The 10,271-nt window shown below is 40.4% G+C and overlaps 1 long non-coding RNA gene across 1 annotated transcript; it reads left to right on the top strand.

Moving 5' to 3' along the window:
• Window positions 1-302: 302 nt before the first annotated feature.
• Window positions 303-1,130, top strand: LOC117062963. The gene is made up of 3 exons (XR_004428641.1): window positions 303-388; window positions 486-648; window positions 1,058-1,130. It is a non-coding gene; the product is annotated as an uncharacterized LOC117062963 (long non-coding RNA).
• The last annotated feature ends 9,141 nt before the right edge of the window (window positions 1,131-10,271 follow it).

Below are 10,271 nucleotides of genomic sequence, written 5' to 3'. Positions count from 1 at the left end.
ATAAAATACAAAGAATGGAGAAGGTTGATGGTAGATCATTATAAAAACCCCTAACAGTGGAGTAGGTTATCTCAGAAGACTCATGGAAACATTTAAAGGTAGACCTTTAAAGTGGAACATGGTATTTTGAAATATCTGCTATTTAAGCAAGAATTTTGGTGAAGGATGAATACTAAAAACTGAAGGAGAGCATAAAAGGGCTTATTATAGCCCGTGAAAAAAGTGCAGGTAGTGGGAACTTTCTGGGAAGACTGTAACAGCCAGTCAGATAGATACGTCTACCGTCAGATAGATACGAACAGCGTCAGATAGATACGGAAGAGTGTGTAGTAGAAGACGACATGGAAAAAGTGAGCTAAGGAGGATTAGAAGGGACTCCAGGGCTACGGTAAGAAGGTTGCATTTTAAATCTTTGCAGCAGGTATTAGGATTTGGATTTAGTACTGTGATTATGAAAATAAAAAGTATTTGTTTTCTTGTTGCAGATTTTGGAGACCAGATAAAGATGGTAGTTTTGGATCAAGATGTTCTAACAATATCTTGATGGATATCAACACCTGAATTAATGGTCACCAAGGAGAGATTCCCCATGGCTATACGGATTCAAATTGTGATGTTTTATGACTGGATTGTGCAAAATTACATGAAGTGAGTTTTTACCCACCCTTTATCTGCCAACATTAGGACCAGGCTAGAGGTTCAGGACTAGACATGAGGAAATACAGTGAATGATCTAGAATGTGGGAATTTTGAACATTGTGGGTGTACGTTGAACTGCCTTTCTGCCACCTAAAGGATTCAGATAAGAGGAACACTAATTTCAAAGCTGTACATCTCTAAGTGCTTCCAAACCTTTATGAACCTCGATGTTTTGTTTGTCTAATGTCAAAAGTTCACAGGGTTTCCAAATCTGGGCTGGACTTTTTTAACTGTGGTTTTTGAAATTTTGAAGCTATAGGCATGTCAATGATTTGATTACAAAGCTGAGGAAGACATTCTGTATCACTATTACAGAATGACTTTTCCCACTATTAACTTGGGAATACTTCCATTGCAGAGCAGAGGACTGGTGTAAGAGTCGGAGTGCTTTGGTTCAAGTCCTTGTTCTGACGCTCAAGGCGTGACCTTGGGTAAGTTATTTTACCACTCTGAGCCTCTGTTTACTCATCTGTTAACAAGAACAGTAATATCTCTACTTTTCTTGCTGCGTTTTGAGATCGTTAAGCTAGATTAAAACACATTATAAGCCACTGCTGCTATTAATATTACTATCAATTGGCTGAATATTTCTTTTTTTTTTTTTTTTTTTGAGACAGAGTCTTGCTGTGTTGCCCAGGCTGGAGTGCAGTGGCCGGATCTCAGCTCACTGCAAGCTCCGCCTCCCGGGTTCATGCCATTCTCCTGCCACAGCCTCCCGAGTAGCTGGGACTACAGGCGCCTGCCACCTCGCCCAGCTAGTTTTTTGTATTTTTTAGTAGAGTCGGGGTTTCACTGTGTTAGCCAGGATGGTCTCGATCTCCTGACCTCGTGATCCACCTGCCTCAGCCTCCCAAAGTGCTGGGATTACAGGCTTGAGCCACCGCGCCCGGCCGGGTGAATATTTCTAACTCAGCTTTATGAAGCAGTTAGTGTTTGTGTTCAGGGAGCTGATGTAATAAGCTAATAATGTGAGTCTCAGATAAGTTATCTGTCACTTATTTAATTCACACAATCGTGGGGGCTTCCATGAAAATACAATTAATAGGTATTGTGGCAAAGTCTGTATCCACAGAAGGGAAGGAGTGTGATTCCATAGCTCTACCCCCATGGTTGGCATTTTATCTCCTAGTGAGGCATTAACACACCTCTCACTGCTTTGACGCTCACTTATGTTAAAAGACAAAGCCCCCAGAAAAGCAACTTTGAATACAAAAGTATGAGATCCACTTATCTTCTTTATTCTCTTCCAATGCCCATAGTGAAAGCATGGCTTTTCCACTGGGGAGATTATCTAACCTCTCTGGATCTTATTTCCTTAACGGTAAAATAAGAAAAATAATTTATAGTTCTTGTGCTTTAAATAATGCTTTGGAGAACAGAGTCATATTATGTGTAAAAATACTTTGTATAGACTAAAACTCCAGAAATTTAGGATCCTAATGTGGGAGTTATTTTATATTATTTCTGGTTGTTTCCGACAACGTGCTTACGTGATCTGAGCTTTAATTTATAATGTCCCTACAATCAATAAACTTACAGGGTGCACCAGCCATGGAAAATTGAAAAGATAAACTTTTCTATGTATTTTAAATGGATGGCATTTTATATATGGACTTGGTTACACAGAAGACCTGAGATACCAAAAGACGATAGTGCTGGAATCCAGAGGCCAGCAACAGCGGAATGCTGCTATGACCCCTAGTGCTGGGAGACAAAAGTAAAGGTGGCATTACTGGATCTAGGAGCCAGGTGCAACCCAGAGATCAGCACCTGTAGGGTGCTGCTATCACCCCTAGTACTAGGGACAAAGGTGAATGTGGCATTACTGCAGTCTCAAAGTTGGGGCTAGTCAGAAGAAGCTAAAACCAGGGTAGGTCTGTCCCATGGGAGCTGAAACCACAGAGGGCGTCCAGCTACTGCTAAAGATCCCAACTGAAGCAAATGAGGAAAGAGACAAATACCCTGATTTTTCCTTTCCCACTGTCATCCGGGCTCCTACTAGTACCCACCTTTGGCCAACCCTAGCTGGAGGCCAGCTAAGTGTAGCTGATCAAAGGCTCTTTGTAATGTGGGCAAGGCAGGGAAAAGGGAAGAGATTCTGAGGAAAGCAGGCTAAGAACTGACACGGATGTGCCTCATAATGGGTTGGAATAGGTCCTCGACCTCACAGATTTCACAGCAAGCCTCTCGCTGCTAAAGGTGCCTTTCCAGTGAAGATGAAGATGATGATGGTGACAATGATGTTTACCACAGCAGTCAGTTATTGAGTCTAAGTTATTATCCTGGGCATTTGGTATATGCTGGCTCTATGCTATAAACACTGTCTCCATTTTATGGAAGGAACAAGATCAGAAAAATTGAGTAATTTGCCAGCTAGATAAGAAGCAGAACTGAGATTGGAAGTCAGATCTTCTTGGTACAAAAACCTGGGCTCTTTAGTGTACATAGCCTGTCATCTACTCAAAGATCTACTTATACCTTCAGAGATGATTATCACCTCTTCTTCCTCTGCCAAGTAACTTCCTTGCTCGGAAGTTGGTTATAGAAAAACATCTCCCTTATTTTAACAGCTTTGATTTAAAAAATACTTTAGGTATTTGAAATCTTTTAGTTTAATATACTTTATGGAATCTCTTCATTTCCAGAATTCTTTTACAATAAATACAAGGCATCTATGATCTTTGGTTCAACTAATATTAATAAATTATTGTCACTACAAAAGAAAAATAACTCTCCTTGGAATTTAACTATGATGAGGGTCACGGTCATAAAATATATATGCTACACAAACTACAGATTATCCAACTTTTCTGTCCTTCAGTTCACACTCGAAAAGAGTTGAACATTCTTTAAAGGATCACATCCTAACTCTCCAACCATGGAAATTGCTCTTCAGTTTAATCCCATGAGACACTGGGAAATATTATGCAAATGAAGTACACCTCATTGAGTTTTACTAAGCTCTGGTCTTTTTTCCCCTATCCTTTATGGCTAACTACACCATGGCCCTGAATAATCAGAATAAGCCACATTATTTTGACCATTTCACTCTGCTAGGGGGAAAATACCTGGCATACAGTAGCAAAATGGAACATGACAGGTGAGGGAAACTTTTACCAAATCCACCCAGTATCTGGTATTTCTTTATAGCTAATCAGTCTGTCTTTCACATGAGACCTGAGCTTCAGCTTGCAGGTACCTCAGTTTGTCCCCTTGGGAATTCCTTTATGACCTCCCAAGCTCCACTACAAGTAGGTTAAGTCTTCATTGGCAGCAGCTTCTTGTCTTTATTCTGATGAGTTAACCAATTAGTGTCTTTCCTGACAAAAGACACCACAACTTCAACTGACTCACTTCTAATGGGCATGATAAAGGTTGATTACTAGCATACTAAAAGAACTGTTTGCCTAATGAAAGGTTTCCCTTGAGCATTCCTTAGTTCTTTTAAATATTTATGGAGTGTTTGCCATATGCTAGGTACTCTTTTAGGGTATGGGAATACAGCGGTGAGCGAAACTGATGAAGTTTACATTCTCTTGGGATTTATATTCTAGTGGAGAAAATCACAGTGATTCAATAAACACATATGTTGTGTTTTTAAGTAATGACAAGTGCTTTGAAGAAAAGGAAAGCAGGGTGAAAGCTCAGAATAAACAGGATATGGTAATTATGATAGCTTGCATTCGAAAGCCTCTGAGGTTGTGACCTTTGAGGAGAAATGAATGGAGCATGGTAGCAGCTGCCATGCAGAGATCAGGGGCTAAGCCTTCCACATGTGGGTGGCCAGTGCTAGACCATGACACAGGTCCAGGGAGTGTAAGGGCCTGGATCCTAGACACCTGCTGCCCAGTAAAGATCAACAAGAGGTGGAAAGAGTTAATCTCTGGAAAAAATGCAATAAAATAGGTTGTAATACATTAGAAAATAAAAATTGAAAATCAAGACACTTAGGACTCTAGTTCTCTGCTTATAAGTGGAGAGGAAAAAATAAGAGAGTGAAATAATTTTTCTGCAACTATTTACCAAATATTCAATGTAGAAGGTTTTCTGCTTAGGAACAAAAGGCATAGTCCAAAGTGATACTGCGCAAGTGACCAACATCACCTTCAGTTGGTGGTGGGCAAAGTTGGTGCTTATTTTTTTTTGCCTTTAGACATAATATACAGATAGAGATATAGGTATGTATTTTGGTATTTCCCTATATATTTTCTCATTCACTCATAATTGGTGGAAGTTTCTAGTGGATAGGTAAGAAGTTCATGCTTTAGAGGCCAGAGCTTGTGTGATATCCTTGAGGCAATTGCCATTACAATAAAGAAACAACCAACAAAAAAAGAAGCAGAGTCAGTCCATCTCTTACTGCCCTGTGAAGCCACTATAAAACTAGCAGCACAGGCTGCCTATGGTTTTATTTTTGAAAAGAGATGAAGCCTGTCCAATAAGAGAGTCAGTGGGAGGCTCTTGCGGTAGGAAACATAACCCCTGGTCTGTAGCTCATGAACTAATCCATGTAAATGATGAAATACATTTCTTATCACATTTTGGCTGCTCTTTTGTGTGTAAGATCCAAGAAAAAATATCGGCAGTCCTTTCTCATGTCCTCCGGGAGGAATCTGAGCACCGTCTCCTATACTTCCCTCCCCTATCATCCATCTCAGTCACATCTCAGAGTCTTCTGCCCTGGGCCTTCCTCAGCACTTCCACCTATGTGACATGCCCATCCCTGCATTCCTCACACTGCTGTCAGAGAGAAAGGGCTGGGCCAGAATTCAACAGGCCTGTCCAGGTTGACCACTTACTGTTGGTGAAATACCTGTCTCCACGTCACTGTTTTCTCATCTGGAAAGAAAGGGTTGGATTGTAGGATGAAATAGGATTCACAATCAAGGTCGGACCCTACCTCCACCAAAACCCTTACTCGCTCATCCAAGTCTAAAGTGTCATTGGCACCTAAGAGCCTGATCCATTTATTGTCTTTGAGATTCTTTTTGCAGTTCATTACATTGAGTAAGCCTTGCCTGCTCCAGAAAGCTTTATCTGCTCAATGGCCTGTTATCCACCCAGTCACAGGCATTCAAGTGAGAAGTCTGGCTTCATCTCAGGATGCTCCCTTTTTCTCAGCAGCCATTCACATTCCCCATAGATAAGGAGCCAGGTTGGCCGGTCTGGTGGGACCTCCATTAGTTGGGCTCTGGTAAAGTAAGTGTCCCTTGAGATCAGACCTTGGTTAGGGAGAATTGCATGCTCCAGTTGTATTTCAGAATGGTATCTTTTCCCCTCCCACTGCTGGAAGCAGGAAAAGGTTTTTCTTTGAACTTCAGATCTTTACCCTGAGAATCTAGTGGGGCTCCTGGAGGTAAAACTCCCAAAGTATAGGAGCTCCCCTAAGACTGAGGTCCTGGAGTTTTTAAGCCAGTTCACACTCAGTCTCCAGCAATTGGCCACTTACCTTTGAATTGTTTCTACTAGATGCTGATGGCAGCAGCTGCTTCTGCTATCTGTAAGCCGTGCTTCTGTATCTCTCAGTCTGTCCAGGTTTTGGGTCGTGGGTTGCCCAATGACCTCACTTCTCTGATGGATTTAAAAAGAGTTCTTTTTAGTTTGTTTACCATTTTTTGTTATTGTTGTTCTTGTGAGGATGGGCATGAAGATTTCCAAGCTCTGCATGTCCAACTAGAAAACTTAAGTCTCTGGTTTGCTTTTTTCTGTAAAATATCTAGAAATCTTTCCATGACACTAAACACAGATCTACCTTCTTAACCATGGCTGCATGTTGCAATTATCTGTGGAGTTTAAAAGAAGACTGAAGCCTGGGCTGCCTTTAGGGTGCTGATGTAAATGGGCTAGGCGAGGGTGTGGCAAGGACCTGGGATGTTTAAAATTCCTGAGTTGATGATGATGTGCAACCCACGTTGAGAAGCTCTGGTGTAGAATGACTGAACCCACACCTGGAAATAGCTATGTACCGTTCAGTGTGTAAACTTCCGCTTAACTAAAGGATGCACTCTTTGTACTAGAGACCAGCTTCCTTCTCCTGGTGACTCTGCCTGTCTTGGTTCCCTGGATCTTCTTCTGCTAGTTCTTGACTGCTCCTATATTTTGCCATATATGATAGGATGCTCAATTTGTGATTCAAGCTTAGGTCTTTTCTGCTAGATCTTGATTCTTAGTTCCTTGAGTACTGAATCTTATTGATTCATTAGTAGGGAAAGAAGCCTTTGTGAGGTTGGAGCTCCCTTTCTTGGAGAATGTTTTGCAGGATAAATTTCCCTTGTACTTGAGGTAAGACAAGGAGAGTTCCTTCCGTGTTGCACTCTTAACTGAAAGCGGATTTTGCCATTGCTCAGAAATATAGACCTCTGTGATTACTTAAGTGCAACACCATGAAGCAATGCCCCAAAGTCTCAGCCAACACCACAACCCCCTCCACCAAGTCAGCAGCAGACATTTGCACATTAGCTGCTCACTATATGTGTGCTAATTTTATTTTTATATGAACATTTTAGTTATGAATAGAGACGGATGCTATCTATCTTCTCTGTTCATCATTTTTCAAATGTTGGAAGTATTCTAATACTTAGAAGTATCTGCACTGCCCAGTATAATAGCCACTAACCGTATGTGGTTATTAAGCCCTTGAGGTGTAGCAAGTGTGGGTAAAAAACTGAATGTTTATTGATTTTATTTTAATTTATTTAAATTTAAATAGCCACATATGGCTAGTAGCTATCATATTGGACAGCACAGACAGAGACAAATATTTGAGGCAAGTGTATGTTTCTTTGGTGTTTCACAACTTTTCAGTTTCTCTCTCTCTCTTTCTCTCTGTCTCTCTGCATTCTCTATACTTTTCTGTGTTTAAAGATCTCCTGTTTTATATTCCAATATTTGGGGCCTGGTTGCTGGGTGGCTGTCTTTTCCATTGCTATACATTACCTCCTATCTAGCGTTTCTCTTGCCAGTTTCTTTCTGTCCAGACATAAATGTTCACTGCCTCTCATCTCATTCCTATAGCTCCTCTGGATGTTGTAACGGAAGAATTGGTTATTCGATAATGCCTAGAATTGACAGATAGTTTCAACAAAAATACTGAACAGTGTTACTGAAATGTACTAACCAATTAGACAAATGTACCTGACACTGAGGTAATTTACTCCACATCCTACCTTTTATATCAGAGAGTAAAGCTTTTATAATCAATCATATATTTTAAAATAAGTGTTTACCTCTCACGTACAAGTGAAAACTGTATTTACAAATATACAAAGTTTATTTCTGTTTGACTTTGTATTTCCAGATCATCATGTTTGCTTCCCAAGGAATTTCAGTGCTAAATTCTATCCAACAATCTTTATCTAATATGGCTGGTCCTTGTTAAAGGACCAACACCAGCACCATTTGTAAAAAAAAATTCACTATGATTAAGAATTTGAGTCTGTGCTACTGGAAACAAACAGTTGCATTGAGGTACAAGTAACTGTACCCAAGTGACAAATTGGGAAAGCATGTAGTATTGGCAGAGAGAATGAGTTAAAATACAAGCCCATAAGCCATACTGTAATGTGCTAATGTTATTCCACTCTCTGACTATCACTGAACACCTGGAAGTAACTTAATGTCTCATTGGAAAAGAGCTCAGAGAAACCCCAGGAAATCTTCCAAACCATCTAGGAAAACACATGTGGATATTAAACAATCCCTTATGAAAAAAAATTGTGCTCAAATTTTTGCTTATACCTGTAAAGAAAGTTTTGGGAAATCCAAACCAGGTTGGGAATGTGACAGGATGGGAAATCTTTCATATACAGATAGCTGAAGGTGAACATTTTGAAGTCCTCACATTTTGACCAGCTTGAGACCTGAAAGTAGCTCCACTGCGCCTTCTCCCACCACCCCTCACCACGTAATCATAAACAGCACCCGAACATTTCTTTTTGAAAGAAAGAAATCAGATTTAGCAATCAGCTCCTCACAAGTCATCATCTCCTCCTCTTCCTCCTCTTCATCCAGTGTGTCAGGCACTGTGAATTCATCCAGTGTGCCAGGCACTGTGCTAGGCATGTGACCTCATTAGATACACTTTTACCGAGGAAAGAGAGGGTAAGGCAATGAGCAACTGAGCTAGGAGGTACTGAAACATTTCTATCCTAAATATGATTTTCACCACAGTTTCCTTGTTTGAAAAAAAATAATTGAAAAAGTACATATCTACATGCCCCTTCCTGCCTTTTCTCTGGCTGAAATCACTCATTTTGTGCTTGTTTGAAAGACTAGCTCCAATGCTTCCTCTTGGTTCCACCTGTCAAGATAGAGTCCTTGCTGGGCCTGTATGCCCCTGTTCTGTGGCGCCTACCCACGTCTGTCCTGGCACGGGCCGGTCCTCTGCATCGTGAGCATCCTGAGCATGGGGACCAGTGCTGACTCATCTTTGTATCTTACAACAACTCAACGCGGTTGCCAAAGATGGACACTTGATGGAAGTCAGGGCAACTGACTCTCAAAGGCAGCATATTTTCAGATCCTTGCAGGTACAGTTTCTGGAGGATTAAGCTACAATGTGTGCTTTGTTTGTTTTCTACATGTACTCTGTAATGAGCGGTGACTGCAACCAGCTTAGTGACTCATAAGAGTGCTTATTAATGTGTTGGAATCATGAGTCCAGTGTTAAACACAGCCATTATTAGAATTTAATTTGCATAAACTTATAGTTAAATACATTTTGTTTAAAAACAAAGGTAACAAAGGTAATCAGTACTACAAAGTTATCACTTCCTACCTATCTCTGCTCTTGAGATTACTCACATCTATTGCAAGCATGGTGGAAATGCAGTAGAATGACATGATTCTGCACATCCCATCCCACTCTGCATTTAGTGATGTCATGTTAGTCACATGACACCATGCATGGTTGTCATATGTGTCCCACGGAAATGGACAAAACTACAAATCAGGGACCCCCTTATCCCCCGTGACTGGCACACTACCAACTCATTCTGAACCCAATTCTTCCTTATCCAGATTGAGTACTTACATTTTCAGATCTTCCATTTAACTAAATATTTCAACAGTATCTTTCCTGCATCCAGATTGTTAAGTTGAAAGATTAAAAATATAGAAAAATGCATTTTAGAACTAAGAGACGTTGAAGACATTATCTTTTTGTACTGGTTGAGAAGTCCGTATCGCATCTTGCAACACCACAAGGTCGTGGCAAAGGATCTAATTATGATTATTCAATCTAGAAAAATAATCTCTGTCCTTTGAGCTCTCAGATTCTTAAGAGTTGAGGAAGACAGGATTTCTTATAATTTTGCATCAGAGTACAAAATGAATAAAATCCAGAACCTGTCAGCTGAATCACTATACTGAATACCTTTTTAGGCAACAAATGCTTTCACCCGACATTTGGTGATTGAATATATAGTCAAGATGAAGCAATAAAAAGGCCAGTGTGCTACCTTATGGATTCTCTTGTGTCTCTAGTGTATTCTCCATCTTATCCTCCCCTCTGCCTCCTATATTGTCTTTTCTTTCTCTGTTGAAGGATACCTTGCTCTGTAATTTCTTACATT

The sequence above is a fragment of the Trachypithecus francoisi genome, unplaced genomic scaffold, assembly GCF_009764315.1.
Source record: "Trachypithecus francoisi isolate TF-2019V2 unplaced genomic scaffold, Tfra_2.0 Lachesis_group17, whole genome shotgun sequence".
In the NCBI taxonomy this organism is placed as follows: Eukaryota; Metazoa; Chordata; class Mammalia; order Primates; family Cercopithecidae; genus Trachypithecus; species Trachypithecus francoisi.
This window is presented reverse-complemented; position numbering and strand designations above follow the sequence as displayed.